Raw genomic sequence first — 19098 nt, forward strand, 5'->3', positions numbered from 1 at the left:
TTGGTTTTCGAGGCGACACGAAATAAAATACGTGCACCAAAAAAAAAAAGCCTAACACAATAAGACAGAACAAAGCTTCTGAAACAGAAAAAAAAAAAAACCAAATACACTATACAAATAAATTAGGGCTATTAAACTTACAAACAACAAGAATCATTCTACCCATCTTTATTAAATCAACAAAAAAATAGAAAATCTGAATTTAATTTTGTAGATAACGAAACCTGTTTATCAGCAGTTAAACACTAGAAGCAGTTTCACGTTGAAAAATCGATGACACAATAAGGAGCAAACTGGTGATCGTAATCGAATATCTGGGTAGAAAATTTTGATGTACTTAGAAAATTCGGATGCATTCAGATGTCTGAGAGAAGTTTTGTTACCTCAAATCACACAAAAAAAACCGTTCATTTAAGTGGTACCATGGTGTAAGGGTTAGCACCTTAGACTCAGCATCCAAAGATCCGAGTTGAAGTCTCGGTGGCACCTCGTTGAGGTGTTTCAAAATTATAAATAGCTCTTGGTGTTACAACAATCATGAATCTAAAATCTGACATCCGAACTTGAACTATGAGCTTTTACAAACTAGTCCGGTTGATGTTGAATGGTTAAAAAACGCCGTCGAGGTCATTGCAGCTAAGACTTCTTCAACTTTTTTTAATAACAAGAATCGATTTGCACAAAGCTGGTTATATCGAGCAAGCCATTGAAGCAACAAAACTGAAACAAGTCAAGCAAGCTCTTTTTGAAAGCTAAGATCAAATCGTCAAAATTGGAAGGTTCAATGAAGCAATGCTTTTTTCTTTAGTGTTTTTGCTGTTCTAGATTCCACAGACACATGCCTATATCATCCAGCAGCTCTGAACAAACAATTAATTCTTTGAACTTTATGCTCTTCGCGTACTCCGCGACACAATATATGTGTCGACAACTTTTATGTTATAAGATGGTTGTTTGTGGATTCCGCAACAATTCGCTAAGTTAATTACATTTACATAAAATTACTTCTCAAGCAAGCTAATCCTTAAACCTTCGAAAATTTTCAGTTTGTTTTGATAGCGGGAACTGTTTGCGATAAATAGAAGTAATTTCGAGCCAGCAATTTTTTTTAAAATATGCCGGAAAGCTTGCCAAAAAAAGTCTGTCGAAATGCTTGCCATAACTCTTTTGAATTTTACTTAAAAACTAGCAGGATTGTCAAACTAAACTTACAAATGGGTTTAAAACTCATCATCACTTCATGGGTCAAAAGCTTATGAAACTTTTCATCACAATTTTTTCATGGCTTTAATAAATGCGCAAAATGGTAGCCCCGCTTTCTAAGCAATCTTAAACATGTATTTCTTTAAAATTTTCTTTAAAATAAACCTTTGAAGTAACTTGTAAGTTAATTTGTTTGGATAAACTTAAAACTGCATACGCTTTTTTTTGAGATTTGACCCACAATTTTTCTCGTGAGAGAAAAATTATGCTTATTTTCTTAATTTGCGAAGAGATAAAACCATTGCAAACCATTGCATGAACATTTCTGTAGAAGAAAACAATAATAAAACTCAATTGATAGCTTGGAACAGTTCGCGAAAACAGTAAAAGCTAGTTCAAACATTGGATTTAAGCGAACCTACTTTGCGAAACGTGTTTTTTGGATAACTCATTTCAAGAAACCAGCTAATTGAGCAAAACAAAAGAAAAATTTCAAACTTTTTTGAACAAGATTCGGTTTGCAAAAAGCTGGTTATATCAAGCAAGAAATTAAAGCAAAAAAACTGAAACAAGTCAAGGTCATTTGGAAGCCGAATGACAAATCGTCAAAATTGCGTTATGAGATAGTTGTTATGGATTACGCAACATTTTGCTATGTGAACTACATTTACATAAATTTACTTCTCAAGCAAGCTACTGCAGCGTTAAAACTTTCAAATTGTTCAGTTTGTTTTGATAGCAGCAGTAACTGCTTTGCGAAAAACTGAAGTACTTTCAAGCAAGTTTTTCAGGCGATGAAAAGGTGTTAATTTGGTTGTGCTCACTGACAGCTGGAAACATGAAAATAATTTTATAGCTTGATTCATTTCGTACAAAAAATTTGCGCCACAAAAAACTACAAAAATAATTAAGCCAGTAAATTCAAACGAGGCATTGAATTATTTCGAGTATTTGTATAGTCTTGAAACAGTTCAATGCGATAGCCTTCATTGGGTTAGTGTGCAACTTCAGACTCAAAGCTCTCGGACACTGGATCGGATTAGCATACACGCAACTTTATTCAACAGATATCTATGATAGGTTTTGAAAAGAGATATATAAGAAAACTCAACCTTTCATCTTCAACGGAGGTCACATGGTGTAAGAGTCAGCACCTTGGACTTGAAATCCAAAGATCCGAGTTCAAGTCTCGGTGGGACCTACGGTTTTGCTGTTTTATACAGAGGTGCAACTACAGACTGGAAAGGAAGACGTAAATCACGACATCGAAAGGAATCCAGAAAAACAATAAAAAACCAGAACCTTCTAAACTAAATAAGCTTTTTGTATTAACCGAGCGGACATTCAGCCGACAATAATTGAGTAAACGCCCATTGAGCCAAAATTCAAAGCAATTTCAAGATTAAATATTTTTCACAAAATGAAATACGTGCACCAAGAAAAAACAAAAGCCTAACACAATAAGACAGAACAAAGCCTCCAAAACAGAATAACCCAAACCAAATAAACTATACAAAGAAATTAGGGTTATTAAACTTAAAAACTACAGGAGTCAATTAACCCATTTTTATTAGTTCAACAAAAAGCTAAATAATCTGAATTTTGATTTGTCGACAACGAAACCCGTTTATCAGCAGTTAAATACTAAAAGCAGTTTCACGTTGCAAAACCGATGGCACAATAAGGAGCAAACTTGTAGTCGTTTTCGAATATCTAGGTAGAATTTTTTGATGTACTTAGAGAATTCGGATGCATTCAGAGGTCTGAGAGAGGTTTTGTTACTTAAAATCACAAAAAAAATCTTTCATTTAAGGGGTCCAATGGTGTAATGGTTAGCACCTTGGACTCTGAATGCAAAGATCCGAGTTCAAGTCTCGGTGAGACCTCGTTACGCTGTTTTAAAAATGTAGTTAGCTGTCGGATTAACAAAAATCATGAATCTAAAATCACATATCCGAGTGACATCCGAATCCGAACTACGAGATTTTACAAACTAGTCCGGTAGATGTTGAATGGTTTGAAGTCGCCGTCGAGGTCATTGCAGCTATGACTTCTTCAACTTTTTTAATAACAATAATCGGATTGCACAAAGCTGGTTATATCAAGCAAGCAATTGAAGCGACAAAACTGAAACAAGTCAAGCTCTTGTTGAAAGCTAAAATCAAATCGTCAAAATTGGAAGGTTCAATGAAGCAATTTAATTACGCGAAAAAAACTTTGAAAAAATAGCCGAAACGCTTGCCAAAGCACATTTGAAATTTCATTATAAATAAGCAGGACTGTCAAACTAAACTTTCAAATGGGTTTAAAACTCATCATCACTTCATGGGTCAAAAGCTTGTGAAACTTTTCATCACAATTTTTAATGGCATTATTGAATGCGCTAAAATGGTAGCCAAGCTTTCCAAGCAATCTTAAACATCTAATTCTTAAAAATTTTCTTACGAGAATCAATACGCCAGAATCAAAGCGCAAACACCTCTTCTTTCCCGAGGCTGAAACTTCGATTTTTTTAAACTTAATTGGACAAGAAAAAATTACCTAGAAATAACCTTTAAAGCAACTTGTAAGATGATTATTTTGCATAAATTTAAAAGTAAATACGCTTTTTTGAGATTTGATACATAATTTTTCTTGTGAAGGTTCAATGAAGCAATTTAATTACGCGTAAAAACTTTGAAAAATAGCCGAAAAGCTTGCCAAAAAAATTCTGTCGAATTGCTTGCCAAAGCACATTTGAAATTTCATTAAAAACTAGCAGGACCGTCAAACTAAACTTCCAAATGGGTTTAAAACTCATCATCACTTCATGGGTCAAAAGCTTGTGAAACTTTTCATCACAATTTTTTAATGGCATTATTGAATGCACAAAAATGGTAGCCAAGCTTTCCAAGCAATCTTAAACATCTATTTCTTAAAAAATTTCTTACGAGAATCAATGCGCCAGAATCAAAGCGCAAACACCTCTTCTTTCCCGAGGCTAAAACTTCGATTTTTTTAAACTTAATTGGACAAGAAAAAATTACGTAGAAGTAACCTTTAAAGTAACTTGTAAGTTGATTATTTTGCATAAATTTAAAAGTACATACGCTTTTTTTGAGATTTGATACATAATTTTTCTTGTGAAGGTTCAATGAAGCAATTTAATTATGCGTAAAAACTTAGAAAAAATAGCCGAAACGCTTGCCAAAAAAAATCTGTCGAAATGCTTGCCAAAGCACATTTGAAATTTCATTAAAAACTAGCAGGACTGTCAAACTAAACTTCCAAATGGGTTTAAAACTCATTATCATTTCATGGGTCAAAAGCTTGTGAAACTTTTAATCACAATTTTTTAATGGCATTATTGAATGCGCAAAAATGGTAGCGAAGCTTTCCAAGCAATCTTAAACATCTATTTCTTAAAAAAAATTTTATGAGAATCAATGCGCCAGAATCAAAGCGCAAACACCTCTTCTTTCCCGAGGCTAAAAATTCGATTTTTTTAAACTTAATTTGACAAGAAAAAATTACGTAGAAGTAACCTTTAAAGTAACTTGTAAGTTGATTATTTTGCATAAATTTAAAAGTACATACGCTTTTTTTGAGATTTGATACATAATTTTTCTTGTGAAGGTTCAATGAAGCAATTTAATTACGCGTAAAAACTTAGAAAAAATAGCCGAAACGCTTGCCAAAAAAGTCTGTCGAAAAGCTTGCCAAAGCACATTTGAAATTTCATTAAAAACTAGCAGGACTGTCAAACTAAACTTCCAAATGGCTTTAAAACTCATCATCATTTCATGGGTCAAAAGCTTGTGAAACTTTTCATCACAATTTTTTAATGGCATTATTGAATGCGCAAAAATGGTAGCCAAGCTTTCCAAGCAATCTTAAACATCTATTTCTTAAATTTTTATTTACGAGAATCAATGCGCCAGAATCAAAGCGCAAACACCTCTTCTTTCCCGAGGCTAAAAATTCGATTTTTTTAAACTTAATTTGACAAGAAAAAATTACGTAGAAGTAACCTTTAAAGTAACTTGTAAGTTGATTATTTTGCATAAATTTAAAAGTACATACGTTTTTGTTGAGATTTGACCCACAAATTTTCTTGTGAGAGAAGAAAGCTCATGATTAATTTCTTAATTTGCGAACAGATCAAACCATCCCAAACCATCGCATGAACATTTCTATAGAAAAAAAAACAATAATAAAATTCAATTGATAGCTTGAAACAGTTCGCGAAAACTGTAAAAGCTAGTTCAACCAATGAATTCAAGTGACCTTACTTGCGAAAAAAAGTATTTTGATAACTCATTTCAAGAAACCAGCTAATTGAGCAAATAAATGAAAAATTTCAATTTTTTCTGAACAAGAATCTCTTTGTAAAAAGCTGTTAATATCAAGCAAGAAATTGAAGCAAAAAAAACTGAAACAAGTCAAGGTCATTTGAAAACAGAGCGACAAATCGTCAAAATTGCGTTATCAGACAGTTGTTATGGATTACGGAACAATTTGCTATGTGAACTACATTTACATAAAATTACTTCTCAAGCAAGCTACTTCAGCGTTAAAGTGTCGAGATTTTTTTTTTGTTTTGATACCAGAAACTACTTTGCAAAAAATTGGAGTGCTTTCTAGCAAGCTGTTCAAGCGATGAAAAGTTGTTAATTTAGTTGTGCTCATTAAAAACTGGAAATATGAAGTTAATTTTACAGCTTGATTCATTTCGTACAAAAAATTTGCGCCACAAAAAACTACAAGATAATTAAGCCAGTAAATTCAAACGAGGCATCGAATTATTTCGAGTATTTGTATAGTCTTGAAACATTTCATTGCGATAGCCTTCATTGTTATAGGTGGCAACTTCAGACTCAAAGCTCTCAGATACTGGATCGGATTAGCATACACGCAACTTTATTCACCATTTATCTATGATAGGTTTTGAAAAGAGATCTATAAGAAACTCAACCTATCATCTTCAACAAAGGTCACATGGTGTAAAGGTCCGCACCTTGGACTTTGAATCCAAAGATCCGAGTTCACGTCTCGGTGGGACCTAGTTTTGCTGTTTTATACAGAGGTGCAACAACAGACTGGAAAGGAAGACGTAAATCACCACACCGAAAGGATTCCAGAAAAACAGTAAAAAACCAGAACCTTCTAAACTAAATAAGCTTTTTGTATTAACCGAGCGGACATTCAGCAGACAATAAGTGAGTAAACGCCCATTGAGCCGAAATTCAAAGCAATTTCAAGATTAAATATTTTTCACAAAATGAAATACGTGCACTAAGAAAAAACAAAAGCCTAACACAATAAGACAGAACAAAGCCTCTAAAACAGAATAACCCAAACCAAATAAACTATACAAAGAAGTTAGGGTTATTAAACTTACAAACTACAGGAGTCAATTAACCCATTTTTATTAGTTCAACAGAAAGCTAAATAATCTGAATTTTGATTTGTAGACAACGAAACCCGTTTAACAGCAGTTAAACACTAAAAGCAGTTTCACGTTGCAAAACGTTGTGGGTAAAATTTTTGATGTAATTAGAGAATTCGGATGCATTCAGAGGTCTGAGAGAGGTTTTGTTACTTAAAATCACACAAAAAAAATCATACATTTAAGCGGTCCCATGGTGTAATGGTTAGCACCTTGGACTCTGAATCCAAAGATCCGAGTTCAAGTCTCGTTGGGACCTCGTTGCGATGTTTTAAAACTGTACTTAGCTGTCGGATTAACAACAATCATGAATCTAAAATCACATATCCGAGTGACATCCGAATCTGAACTACGAGATTTTACAAACTAGTCCGGTAGATGTTGAATGGTTAAAAGTCGCCGTCGAGGTCATTGCAGCTAAAACTTCTTCAACTTTTTTTAATAACAAGAATCGGATTGCACAAAGCTGGTTATATCAAGCAAGCAAGGCCTTGAATTATTTCGAGTGTTTGTAAAATCTTGAAACAGTTCATTGGGATAGCCTTCATTGGGTTAGTTGGCAACTTCAGACTCAAAGCTCTCAGATACTGGATCGGATTAGTATACACGCAACTTTATTCACCATTTATCAATGATAGGTTTTGAAAAGAGATCTATAAGAAACTCAACCTTTCATCTTCAACGGAGGTCACATGGTGTAAGGGTCAGCACCTTGGACTTTGAATCCAAAGATCCGAGTTCAAGTCTCGATGGGACCTACAGTTTTGCTGTTTTATACAAAGGTGCAACTACAGACTGGAAAGGAAGACGTAAATCACGACATCGAAAGGAATCCAGAAAAACAATAAAAAACCAGAACCTTCTAAACTAAATAAGCTTTTTGTATTAACCGAGCGGACATTCAGCCGACAATAAGTGAGTAAACGCCCATTGAGCCAAAATTCAAAGCAATTTCAAGATTAAATATTTTTCACAAAATGAAATACGTGCACCAAGAAAAAACAAAAGCCTAGCACAATAAGACAGAACAAAGCTTCTAAAACAGAATAACCCAAACCAAATAAACTATACAAATAAGTTAGGGTTATTAAACTTACAAACTACAGGAGTCAATTAACCCATTTTTATTAGTTCAACAAAAAGCTTAATAATCTGAATTTTATGTTGTAGATAACGAAACCTGTTTATCAGCAGTTAACCACTACAAGCAGTTTCACGTTGAAAAATCGATGACACAATAAGGAGCAAACTGGTAGTCGTTTTCGAATATCTGGGTAGATTTTTTTGATGTATTTAGAGAATTCAGATGCATTCAGAGGTCTGAGAGAGGTTTTGTTACTTCAAATCACGCAAAAAAAAACTTTCATTTAAGCGGTCCCATGGTGTAATGGTTAGCACCTTGGACTCTGAATCCAAAGATCCGAGTTCAAGTCTCGGTGGAACCTCGTTGCGCTGTTTCAATATTGTAGTTAGCTGTCGGATTAACAACAACCATGAATCTAAAATCACATATCCGAATGACATCCGAATCTGAACTACGCGATTGTACAAACTAGTCCGGTAGATGTTGAATGGTTAAAAGTCGCCGTCGAGGTCATTGCAGCTAAGACTTCTTCAAATTTTTTTAATAACAAGAATCGGTTTGCACAAAGCTGGTTATATCAAGCAAGCAATTGAAGCGACAAAACTGAAACAAGTCAAGCTCTTGTTGAAAGCTAAAATCAAATCGTCAAAATTGGAAGGTTCAATGAAGCAATTTAATTACGCGACAAACTTTGAAAAAATTATGCAGTACACAGCCAAACTGTACCTTTTTTAATCCACAACAATCTTTTTTCTTTAATAACAAGAATCGGTTTGCACAAAGCTGGTTATATCAAGCAAGCAATTGAAGCGACAAAACTGAAACAAGTCAAGCTCTTGTTGAAAGCTAAAATCAAATCGTCAAAATTGGAAGGTTCAATGAAGCTATTTAATTACCCGAAAAACTTTGAAAAAATTATGCAGTACACAGCCAAACTGTACCTTTTTTAATCCACAACAATCTTTTTTTCTTTAGTATTTTTGCTGTTCTGGATTCCACAGACACATGTCTATATCATACAGCGGCTCTAAATGCTCATTTAATTCTTTGAACTTTACGCTCTTCGCGGACTCCGAGACACAATATATGTGTCCACAACTTTTATGTTATAAGATGGTTGTTTGTGGATTCCGCATTAATTCGCTAAGTTAATTACATTTACATAAAATTACTTTTCAAGAAAGCTATTTTAGCGTTAAAACTTCGAAATTTTTCAGTTTGTTTTCATTGCGGAAACTGTTAGCGAAAAAAAGAAGTAATTTTGAGCAAGCAATTTTTGGAAAAATATGCCGAAACGCTTGCCAAAAAAAGTCTGTCGAAATGCTTGCCAAAACTCATTTGAAATTTCATTAAAAACTAGCAGGACTGTCAAACTAAACTTTCAAATTGGTTTAAAACTCATCATCACTTCATGGATAGAAAGCTTTTGAAACTTTTCATCACAATTTTTTAATGGCATTAATGAATGCGCAAAAATGGTAGCGAAGCTTTCCAAGCAATCTTAAACATAATTTCTTAAAAATTTTCTTAGGAGAATCAATGCGCCAGAATCAAAGCGCAAACACCTCTTCTTTCCCGAGGCTAAAATTTCGATTTTTTTTAAATTAATTTGACAAGAAAAAATTACGTAGAAGTAACCTTCAAAGTAACTTGTAAATTGTTTATTTTGCATAAGTTTAAAAGTACATACGCTTTTTTTGAGATTTGACCCACAATTTTTCTTGTGAGAGAAGAAAGCTCATAATAAATTTCTTAATTTGCGAACAGAGCAAACCATTCCAAACCATCGCATGAACTTTTCTATAGAAAAGAAAAAACAATAATAAAATTCAATTGATAGCTTGAAACAGTTCGCGAAAACCGTAAAAGCTAGTTCAACCAATGAATTCAAGTGACCTTACTTGCGAAAAAAGTTATTTTGATAACTCATTTCAAGAAACCAGTTAATTGTGCAAATAAATGAAAAGTTTCAAACTTTTCTGAACAAGAATCTCTTTTCAAAAAGCTGGTTACATCAAGCAAGAAATTGAAGCGACAAAACTGAAACAAGTCAAGCTTTTGTTGAAAGCTAAAATCAAATCGTCAAAATTGGAAGGTTCAATGAAGCAATTTAATTACGCGAGAAAACTTTGAAAAAATAGCCGAAACGCTTGCCAAAAAAGGTCTGTCGAAATGCTTGCCAAAGCTCATTTGAAATTTCATTAAAAACTAGCAGGACTGTCAAACTAAACTTTCAAATGGGTTTATAACTCATCATCACTTCATGGGTCAAAAGCTTGTGAAACTTTTCATCACAATTTTTTAATGGCATTATTGAATGCGCAAAAAAGGTAGCCAAGCTTTCAAAGCAATCTTAAACATCTTATTCTTAAAAATTTATTTTCTTACGATAATCAATGCGCCAGAATCAAAGCGCAAACACCTCTTCTTTCCCGCGGCTAAAATTTCGATTTTTTAAACTTAATTTGACAAGAAAAAATTACGTAGAAGTAACCTTTAAAGTAACTTGTAAGTTGATTATTTTGCATAAATTTAAAAGTACATACGCTTTTTCTGAGATTTGACCCGCAATTTTTCTTGTGAGTGAAGAAATCTCAAGGTTAAGTGCTTAATTTGCGAACAGATCAAACCATCCTAAACCATCGCAGAAACATTTCTATAAAAAAAACAATAATAAAATTCAATTGATAGCTTGAAACAGTTCGCGAAAACCGTAAAAGCTAGTTCAACCAATGAATTCAAGTGACCTTACTTGCGAAAAAAGTTATTTTGATAACTCATTTCAAGAAACCAGTTAATTGTGCAAATAAATGAAAAGTTTCAAACATTTCTGAACAAGAATCTCTTTGCAAAAAGCTGGTTATCTCAAGCAAGAAATTGAAGCGAAAAAAACTGAAACAAGTCAAGGTCATTTGAAAGCAGAGCGACAAATCGTCACAATTGCGTTATAAGATAGTTGTTATGGATTACGCAACAATTTGCTATGTGAGTTACATTTACATAAATTTACTTCTCAAGCAAGCTACTTCAGCGTTAAAATGTCAAGATTTTTCTATTTTTTTGATAGCAGAAACTACTTTGCAAAAAATTGGAGTGCTTTCTAGCGAGCTGTTCAAGCGATGAAAAATTGTTAATTTAGTTGTGCTCATTAAAAACTGGAAATATGAAGTTAACTTTACAGCTTGATTTATTTCGTACAAAAAGTTTGAGCCATAAAAAAACTACAGAAAAATTGAGCCAGTAAGTTCAAACGAGGCCTTGAATTATTTCGAGTGTTTGTATAATCTTGAAACAGTTCATTGGGATAGCCTTCATTGGGTTAGTTGGCAACTTCAGACTCAAAGCTCTCAGATACTGGATCGGATTAGCATACACGCAACTTTATTCACCATTGATCTATGATAGGTTTTGAAAAGAGATAAGAAACTCAACCTTTCATCTTCAACGGAGGTCACATGGTGTAAAGTTCAGCACCTTGGACTTTGAAAACAAAGATCCGAGTTCAAGTCTCGGTGGGACCTACAGTTTTAATGTTTTATACAGCGTGCAACTACAGACTGGAAAGGAAGACGTAAACCACGACGCCGAAAGCAATCCAGAAAAACAGTAAAAAACCAGAACCTTCTAAACTAAATAAGCTTTTTGTATTAACCGAGCGGACATTCAGCCGACAATAAGTGAGTAAACGCCCATTGAGCCGAAATTCAAAGCAGTTTCAAGATTAAATATTTTTCACAAAATGAAATACGTGCACCAAGAAAAAACAAAAGCCTAGCACAATAAGACAGAACAAAGCTTCTAAAACAGAATAACCCAAACCAAATAACTATACAAAGAAGTTAGGGTTATTAAATTTACAAACTACAGGAGTCAATTAACCCATTTTTAATAGTTCAACAAAAAGCTAAATAATCTGAATTTTGATTTGTAGACAACGAAACCCGTTTATCAGCAGTTAAACACTAAAAGCAGTTTCACGTTGCAAAACGTTCTGGGTAAAATTTTTGATGTAATTAGAGAATTCGGATGCATTCAGAGGTCTGAGAGAGGTTTTGTTACTTAAAATCACACAAAAAAAATCATACGTTTAAGCGGTCCCATGGTGTAATGGTTAGCACCTTGGACTCTGAATCCAAAGATCCGAGTTCAAGTCTCGGTGGGACCTCGTTGCGATGTTTTAAAATTGCAGTTAGCTGTCGGATTAACAACAATCATGAATCTAAAATCACATATCCGAGTGACATCCGAATCTGAACTACGAGATTTTACAAACTAGTCCGGTAGATGTTGAATGGTTAAAAGTCGCCGTCGAGGTCATTGAAGCTAAGACTTCTTCAACTTTTTTTAATAACAAGAATCGGTTTGCACAAAGCTGGTTATTCAAGAAAGCAATTGAAGCGACAAAACTGAAACAAGTCAAGGTCATTTGAAAGCAGAGCGACAAATCGTCACAATTGCGTTATAAGATAGTTGTTATGGATTACGCAACAATTTGCTATGTGAATTACATTTACATAAATTTACTTCTCAAGCAAGCTACTTCAGCGTTAAAATGTCGAGATTTTTCTATTTTTTTGATAGCAGAAACTACTTTGCAAAAAATTGGAGTGCTTTCTAGCGAGCTGTTCAAGCGATGAAAAATTGTTAATTTAGTTGTGCTCATTAAAAACTGGAAATATGAAGTTAACTTTACAGCTTGATTTATTTCGTACAAAACGTTTGAGCCATAAAAAACTACAGAAAAATTGAGCCAGTAAGTTCAAATGAGGCCTTGAATTATTTCGAGTGTTTGTATAATCTTGAAACAGTTCATTGGGATAGCCTTCATTGGGTTAGTTGGCAACTTCAGACTCAAAGCTCTCAGATACTGGATCGGATTAGCATACACGCAACTTTATTCACCATTGATCTATGATAGGTTTTGAAAAGAGATAAGAAACTCAACCTTTCATCTTCAACGGAGGTCACATGGTGTAAAGTTCAGCACCTTGGACTTTGAAAACAAAGATCCGAGTTCAAGTCTCGGTGGGACCTACAGTTTTAATGTTTTATACAGAGTGCAACTACAGACTGGAAAGGAAGACGTAAACCACGACGCCGAAAGCAATCCAGAAAAACAGTAAAAAACCAGAACCTTCTAAACTAAATAAGCTTTTTGTATTAACCGAGCGGACATTCAGCCGACAATAAGTGAGTAAACGCCCATTGAGCCGAAATTCAAAGCAGTTTCAAGATTAAATATTTTTCACAAAATGAAATACGTGCACCAAGAAAAAACAAAAGCCTAACACAATAAGACAGAACAAAACCTCTAAAACAGAATAACCCAAACCAAATAACTATACAACGAAGTTAGGGTTATTAAATTTACAAACTACAGGAGTCAATTAACCCATTTTTAATAGTTCAACAAAAAGCTAAATAATCTGAATTTTGATTTGTAGACAACGAAACCCGTTTATCAGCAGTTAAACATTAAAAGCAGTTTCACGTTGCAAAACGTTCTGGGTAAAATTTTTGATGTAATTAGAGAATTCGGATGCATTCAGAGGTCTGAGAGAGGTTTTGTTACTTAAAATCACACAAAAAAAATCATACATTTAAGCGGTCTCATGGTGTAATGGTTAGCACCTTGGACTCTGAATCCAAACATCCGAGTTCAAGTCTCGGTGGGACCTCGTTGCGATGTTTTAAAATTGTAGTTAGCTGTCGGATTAACAACAATCATGAATCTAAAATCACATATCCGAGTGACATCCGAATCTGAACTACGAGATTATACAAACTAGTCCGGTAGATGTTGAATGGTTAAAAGTCGCCGTCGAGGTCATTGAAGCTAAGACTTCTTCAACTTTTTTTAATAACAAGAATCGGTTTGCACAAAGCTGGTTATTCAAGCAAGCAATTGAAGCGACAAAACTGAAACAAGTCAAGCTCTGGTTGAAAGCTAAAATCAAATCGTCAAAGTTGGAAGGTTCAATGAAGCAATTTAATTACGCGAAAAAGCTTCGGAAAAATAGCCGAAACGCTTGCCAAAAAAAGTCTGTCGACATGCTTGCCAAAGCAAATTTGAAATTTCATTAAAAACTAGCATGACTGTCAAACTAAACTTTCAAATGGGTTTAAAACTCATCATCACTTCATGGGTCAAAAGCTTGTGAAACTTTTCATCAATTTTTAATGGCATTATTGAATGCGCAAAAATGGTAGCCAGGCTTTCCAAGCAATCTTAAACATCTCATTCTTAAATATTTTCTTACGAGAATCAATGCGCCAGAATCAAAGCGCATACACCTCTTCTTTTCCGAGGCTAAAATTTCGATTTTTTTAAACTTAATTTGACAAGAAAAAATTACGTAGAATTAACCTTTAAAGTAACTTGTAAGTTGATTATTTTGCATAAATTTAAAAGTACATATGCTTTTTTTTGAGATTTGACCCACAATTTTTCTTGTGAAAGAAGAAAACTCATGATTAATTTCTTAATTTGCAAACAGATCAAACCATCCCAAACCATCGCATGAACATTTCTATAGAAAAAAAAACAATAAAAAAATTCAATTGATAGCTTGAAACAGTTCGCGAAAACCGTAAAAGCTAGTTCAACCAAGGAATTCAAGCGAACTTACTTGCGAAAAAAGTTATTTTGATAACTCATTTCAAGAAACCAGCTAATTGAGCAAATAAATGAAAAGTTTCAAACTTTTCTGAAAAAGAATCTCTTTGCAAAAAGCTGGTTATATCAAGCAAGAAATTGAAGCGAAAAAAACTGAAACAAGTCAAGGTCATTTGAAAGCAGAGCGACAAATCTTCAAAATTGCGTTATAAGACAGTTGACAGTTGTTATGGATTACGCAACAATTTGCTATGTGAACTACATTTACATATATTTACTTCTCAAGCAAGCTACTTCAGCGTTAAAATGTCGGGATTTTTCTTTTTGTTTTGATAGCAGAAACTATTTTGCAAAAAATTGGAGTGCTTTCTAGCAAGCTGTTCATGCGATGAAAGTTGTTAATTTAGTTGTGCTCATTAAAAACTGGAAATACGAAGTTAACTTTACAGCTTGATTTGTTTCGTACAAAAAGTTTGAGCCACAAAAAACTACAGAAAAATTGAGCCATTAAGTTCAAACGAGGCCTTGAATTATTTCGAGTGTTTGTAAAATCTTGAAACAGTTCATTGGGATAGCCTTCATTGGGTTAGTTGGCAACTTCAGACTCAAAGCTCTCAGATACTGGATCGGATTAGCATACACGCAACTTTATTCACCATTTATCAATGATAGGTTTTGAAAAGAGATCTATAAGAAACTCAACCTTCCATCTTCAACGGAGGTCACATGGTGTAAGGGTCAGCACCTTGGACTTTGAATCCAAAGATCCGAGTTAAAGTCTCGGTGGGACCTACAGTTTTGCTGTTTTATACAGAGGTGCAACTACAGACTGGAAAGGAAGACGTAAATCACGACATCGAAAGGAATCCAGAAAAACAGTAAAAAACCAGAACCTTCTAAACTAAATAAGCTTTTTGTATTAACCGAGCGGACATTCATCCGACAATAAGTGAGTAAACGCCCATTGAGCCAAAATTCAAAGCAATTTCAAGATTAAATATTTTTCACAAAATGAAATACGTGCACCAAGAAAAAACAAAAGCCTAGCACAATAAGACATAACAAAGCTTCTAAAACAGAATAACCCAAACCAAATAAACTATACAAATAAGTTAGGGTTATTAAACTTACAGACTACAGGAGTCAATTAACCCATTTTTATTAGTTCAACAAAAAGCTTAATAATCTGAATTTTATTTTGTAGATAACGAAACCTGTTTATCAGCAGTTTACCACTACAAGCAGTTTCACGTTGCAAAACGTTCTGGATAAAATTTTTGATGTAATTAGAGAATTCGGATGCATTCAGAGGTCTGAGAGAGGTTTTGTTACTTCAAATCACGCAAAAAAAACTTTCATTTAAGCGGTCCCATGGTGTAATGGTTAGCACCTTGGACTCTGAATCCAAAGATCCGAGTTCAAGTCTCGGTGGGACCTCGTTGCGCTGTTTCAATATTGTAGTTAGCTGTCGGATTAACAACAACCATGAATCTAAAATCACATATCCGAATGACATCCGAATCTGAACTACGCGATTGTACAAACTAGTCCGGTAGATGTTGAATGGTTAAAAGTCGCCGTCGAGGTCATTGCAGCTAAGACTTCTTCAAATTTTTTTAATAACAAGAATCGGTTTGCACAAAGCTGGTTATATCAAGCAAGCAATTGAAGCGACAAAACTGAAACAAGTCAAGCTCTTGTTGAAAGCTAAAATCAAATCGTCAAAATTGGAAGGTTCAATGAAGCAATTTAATTACGCGACAAACTTTGAAAAAATTATGCAGTACACAGCCAAACTGTACCTTTTTTAATCCACAACAAACTTTTTTCTTTAATAACAAGAATCGGTTTGCACAAAGCTGGTTATATCAAGCAAGCAATTGAAGCGACAAAACTGAAGCAAGTCAAGCTCTTATTGAAAGCTAAAATCAAATCGTCAAAATTGGAAGGTTCAATGAAGCAATTTAATTACCCGAAAAACTTTGAAAAAATTATGCAGTACACAGCCAAACTGTACCTTTTTTAATCCACAACAATCTTTTTTTCTTGAGTATTTTTGCTGTTCTGGATTCCACAGACACATGTCTATATCATACAGCGGCTCTAAATGCTCATTTAATTCTTTGAACTTTACGCTCTTCGCGGACTCCGAGACACAATATATGTGTCCACAACTTTTATGTTATAAGATGGTTGTTTGTGAATTCCGCATTAATTTGCTAAGTTAATTACATTTACATAAAATTATTTTTCAAGAAAGCTATTTTAGCGTTAAAACTTCGAAATTTTTCAGTTTGTTTTCATTGCGGAAACTGTTAGCGAAAAAAGAAGTAATTTTGAGCAAGCAATTTTTGGAAAAATATGCCGAAACGCTTGCCAAAAAAAGTCTGTCGAAATGCTTGCCAAAACTCATTTGAAAATTCATTAAAAACTAGCAGGACTGTCAAACTAAACTTTCAAATTGGTTTAAAACTCATCATCACTTCATGGATAGAAAGCTTTTGAAACTTTTCATCACAATTTTTTAATGGCATTAATGAATGCGCAAAAATGGTAGCGAAGCTTTCCAAGCAATCTTAAACATCTAATTCTTAAAAATTTTCTTACGATAATCAATGGGCCAGAATCAAAGCGCAAACACCTCTTCTTTCCCGAGGCTAAAATTTAGATTTTTTTAAACTTAATTTGACAAGAAAAAATTACGTAGAAGTAACCTTTAAAGTAACTTGTAAGTTGATTATTTTACATAAATTTAAAAGTACATACGCTTTTTTTGAGATTTGACCCGCAATTTTTCTTGTGAGAGAAGAAAGCTCAAGGTTAATTTCCTAATTTGCGAACAGATCAAACCATCCTAAACCATCGCATGAACATTTCTATAAAAAAAACAATAATAAAATTCAATTGATAGCTTGAAACAGTTCGCGAAAACCGTAAAAGCTAGTTCAACCAAGAATTCAAGCAATACTACTTGCGAAAAAAACTTATTTTGATAACTCATTTAAAGAAACCAGCTAACTGAGCAAATACATGAAAAGTTTCAAACATTTCTGAACAAGAATCTCTTTGCAAAAAGCTGGTTATCTCAAGCAAGAAAATGAAGCGAAAAAAAACTGAAACAAGTCAAGGTCATTTGAAAGCAGAGCGACAAATCGTCACAATTGCGTTATAAGATAGTTGTTATGGATTACGCAACAATTTGCTATGTGAACTACATTTACACAAATTTACTTCTCAAGCAAGCTACTTCAGCGTTAAAATGTCTAGATTTTTCTTTTTTTTGATAGCAGAAACTACTTTGCAAAAAATTGGAGTGCTTTCTAGCGAGCTGTTCAAGCGATGAAAAATTGTTAATTTAGCTGTGCTCATTAAAAACTGGAAATATGAAGTTAACTTTACAGCTTGATTTATTTCGTACAAAAAGTTTGAGCCATAAAAAACTACAGAAAAATTGAGCCAGTAAGTTCAAACGAGGCCTTGAATTATTTCGAGTGTTTGTATAATCTTGAAACAGTTCATTGGGATAGCCTTCATTGGGTTAGTTGGCAACTTCAGACTCAAAGCACTCAGATACTGGATCGGATTAGCATACACGCAACTTTATTCACCATTGATCTATGATAGGTTTTGAAAAGAGATCTATAAGAAACTCAACCTTTAAAGTAACTTGTAAGTTGATTATTTTACATAAATTTAAAAGTACATACGCTTTTTTTGAGATTTGACCCGCAATTTTTCTTGTGAGAGAAGAAAGCTCAAGGTTAATTTCCTAATTTGCGAACAGATCAAACCATCCTAAACCATCGCATGAACATTTCTATAAAAAAAACAATAATAAAATTCAATTGATAGCTTGAAACAGTTCGCGAAAACCGTAAAAGCTAGTTCAACCAAGAATTCAAGCAACACTACTTGCGAAAAAAACTTATTTTGATAACTCATTTAAAGAAACCAGCTAACTGAGCAAATACATGAAAAGTTTCAAACATTTCTGAACAAGAATCTCTTTGCAAAAAGCTGGTTATCTCAAGCAAGAAAATGAAGCGAAAAAAAACTGAAACAAGTCAAGGTCATTTGAAAGCAGAGCGACAAATCGTCACAATTGCGTTTTAAGATAGTTGTTATGGATTACGCAACAATTTGCTATGTGAACTACATTTACACAAATTTACTTCTCAAGCAAGCTACTTCAGCGTTAAAATGTCGAGATTTTTCTTTTTTTTTGATAGCAGAAACTACTTTGCAAAAAATTGGAGTGCTTTCTAGCGAGCTGTTCAAGCGATGAAAAATTGTTAATTTAGCTGTGCTCATTAAAAACTGGAAATATGAAGTTAACTTTACAGCTTGATTTATTTCGTACAAAAAGTTTGAGCCATAAAAAACTACAGAAAAATTGAGCCAGTAAGTTCAAACGAGGCCTTGAATTATTTCGAGTGTTTGTATAATCTTGAAACAGTTCATTGGGATAGCCTTCATTGGGTTAGTTGGCAACTTCAGACTCAAAGCACTCAGATACTGGATCGGATTAGCATACACGCAACTTTATTCACCATTGATCTATGATAGGTTTTGAAAAGAGATCTATAAGAAACTCAACCTTTCATCTTCAACGGAGGTCACATGGTGTAAAGGTCAGCACCTTGGACTTTGAATACAAAGATCCGAGTTCAAGTCTCGGTGGGACCTACAGTTTTAATGTTTTATACAGAGTGCAACTACAGACTGGAAAGGAAGACGTAAACCACGACGCCGGAAGCAATCCAGAAA

The 19098-nt window shown here is 33.9% G+C and overlaps 2 protein-coding genes and 5 non-coding genes across 8 annotated transcripts in view; 5 read left to right on the top strand and 2 right to left on the bottom strand.

The window, feature by feature from the left end:
* Nucleotides 1-19098, bottom strand: part of LOC134838963 (mannose-1-phosphate guanyltransferase beta-B-like) — a 350992-nt gene that overhangs the window by 190360 nt on the left and 141534 nt on the right. The window lies entirely within an intron of this gene.
* Nucleotides 1-19098, bottom strand: part of LOC134840067 (ribosomal RNA large subunit methyltransferase E-like) — a 57341-nt gene that overhangs the window by 21459 nt on the left and 16784 nt on the right. The gene's annotated exons all lie outside the window — the stretch shown is intronic.
* On the top strand, nt 6819-6890 carry Trnaq-cug (transfer RNA glutamine (anticodon CUG)). Its single transcript has one exon. It is a non-coding gene; the product is annotated as a tRNA-Gln (tRNA).
* On the top strand, nt 8005-8076 carry Trnaq-cug (transfer RNA glutamine (anticodon CUG)). Its single transcript has one exon. It is a non-coding gene; the product is annotated as a tRNA-Gln (tRNA).
* On the top strand, nt 11809-11880 carry Trnaq-cug (transfer RNA glutamine (anticodon CUG)). Its single transcript has one exon. It is a non-coding gene; the product is annotated as a tRNA-Gln (tRNA).
* On the top strand, nt 13322-13393 carry Trnaq-cug (transfer RNA glutamine (anticodon CUG)). Its single transcript has one exon. It is a non-coding gene; the product is annotated as a tRNA-Gln (tRNA).
* On the top strand, nt 15697-15768 carry Trnaq-cug (transfer RNA glutamine (anticodon CUG)). Its single transcript has one exon. It is a non-coding gene; the product is annotated as a tRNA-Gln (tRNA).

The sequence above is a fragment of the Symsagittifera roscoffensis genome, chromosome 2 (assembly GCF_963678635.1).
Source record: "Symsagittifera roscoffensis chromosome 2, txSymRosc1.1, whole genome shotgun sequence".
Taxonomy (NCBI): Eukaryota; Metazoa; Xenacoelomorpha; order Acoela; family Convolutidae; genus Symsagittifera; species Symsagittifera roscoffensis.